The sequence below is a fragment of the Manis pentadactyla genome, chromosome 17 (genome assembly GCF_030020395.1).
Source record: "Manis pentadactyla isolate mManPen7 chromosome 17, mManPen7.hap1, whole genome shotgun sequence".
Taxonomy (NCBI): Eukaryota; Metazoa; Chordata; class Mammalia; order Pholidota; family Manidae; genus Manis; species Manis pentadactyla.
Window position 1 is genome coordinate 6,289,822 of NC_080035.1, and position 2,153 is coordinate 6,291,974.

The window sequence follows — 2,153 nt, forward strand, 5'->3', positions numbered from 1 at the left end:
CTTCTTCTGGTATCCGTATAATGCAAATATTGTTTGGTTTGGATTGGTCACACAATTCTCTCAATATTCTTTCATTCCTAGAGATCCTTTTTTCTCTCTGTGCCTCAGCTTCTTTGTATTCCTGTTCTTTAATTTCTATTCCATTTATTGTCTCTTCTACTACATCTGATCTGCTTTTAAATCCCTCCACTGCATGTTTCATTTCAGATGTGGAATTTCTTAATGATTGAATCTCTGTCTTAAATTCATTCCTGAGATTTTTTTTTCCCATTTTTTTCTTTACTTCTCAAAACAAAATTATTTTTGTCTTTTTAATCTTACATGTTTAACCAATTAAACTTTTAAAGAAACAATCCTGCTTTTTAAGATCCAGAAATACTTACACATGAATATTTTGCCATGACTACCTTTTAAAGATCCATTTATACTCTAAGATCCATATCTTCATTTTTGCTCTCACATATGAATGGAGCCTTTATATCTTCTTTTCTTTATCTAGCACTCAATTAAATCTTTAAAATTTGAGATTGCCTGCCTTGAAAGCAATAAGGGAAAAGATAAAAGAATGCTACTATCTCTTGCTTGCTTAGTAAGTATTGCCATAGTCAATGATGGTTCAATAGGTAAACTAAGTCCTAGAGAACTGAATTCTTTTATGGTAAATACTGTTAAGCAAGAAAGCAGTACACAGTACACAGTTTGCCAAAGTGTGGATTTCTTTAAATAAACTCAATTTAAAATGTTTAAATCTGTTTCTTTTTCCCATTGTTGTTTAGGCAGTATATTTTATTGACAATAGACGTGAATTTTTTAGAAATTCACTTTTAAAGAAAATTCTACTTTTAAAGAAATTAAACAGCAATGAATGAATATACTGCTATACTCAAAACTGTCTACATTTATGGTCAGGATCTTTGCCAATAGAGACGCGTTGCTCTAAGTCATGAATGGTATTATGAAGAACTGCAATCTCCTTGTCTTTTTCTTCTTGAAGATGTTGAAGCTTCCTTCTATAGACACTCTGCAGTGAAGCAGTAGAATTTGGATATGATTTTGATTTAGTTTGAACCCTTGCTAGTTTGGCATCAAACTTTGGCTGTATTATTTTATTTTGCTTTTCCTTTTCTTGAGTTCTTAACTTTGCATTTAACCTGAAAATTTCTACCTGTTTTTTCTCTATCAGTTCTTTATGCTTTTCTTCATTTAATACAACTTTTTCCTGCATATCCTGATAAACTTTCCTGATATCTTTCTTATATCCCTCCTCTTTGATTTTCATTTCACTCATGAGTTTGGCAATATTATTCTTATACTCCTATTCATGAGATTTTTAACTTTCCTTTCATAAGATCATCATTTCTTTTTAAGTGTTCATACCTTTCAAATTATGTTGATATTCAATGGTCTGTTGTAGCCCTTTTGTCATACTATGAAGAGTAGCACATTCATCTTTAATAGAAATCTTTGTTTGCATTACTTTTAATAAACAGTTTGTTTCCAAATTCAAATCCAATACACTGTTCTTTCTACTGATTTCTATCATTTTCTTTTCTATATGAGAAGTCATTTATAAGTTTGTCAAGATTCACACTGCTCCTTTTTTCATACATCCTTTGCTGCTTTGATTAATGTCTTAACTGCTGTCACTCCCAGTTCTCCACAGTCTCCCTCACAGCTTCTTGCAGTGCTGGTATATTGGCCCCACACAGCCATCCTGGCCCCCATTCCTGAGTTCTTCAATCTTTTTCTGTACCTCTATGAGCATGTTTATGATTTTAATTTTGAACTCTTTTGGGGGAGGTTGGTGAGTTCAGTTTCATTTGGCACTTTTTCTGGAGTTTGTGAGATTTGGGTCTGAACCAGGTTCCTTTGATGTTTCATATTTCTATGTGGCACCCTCTAGTGCCCAGAAGCTCTAGTCTCTGGAGCTAGCAGCCCCTGGAGTGAGGTTGGGGGTAGCAGGGGAGTGGTGCTGGTGCCTGGGGGAGAATTGTTTAATCCCTCCTTCATATTTTGATGATATTCGTGCTGGATACAGTATACTTGGTTCAAGGCCCTTCTGTTTCATTGCATTAAATATATCATGCCATTCTCTTCTGGTCTGTAAGGTTTCTGTTAAGAAGTCTGATGATAGCCTGATGGGTTTTCCTTTG

At 34.1% G+C, this 2,153-nt stretch overlaps 1 pseudogene; it reads right to left on the reverse strand.

Annotated features, from left to right (window-relative positions):
- Positions 1-558: 558 nt before the first annotated feature.
- Positions 559-1,610, reverse strand: LOC118935921 (coiled-coil domain-containing protein 152-like; annotated as a pseudogene).
- Positions 1,611-2,153: the final 543 nt, after the last annotated feature.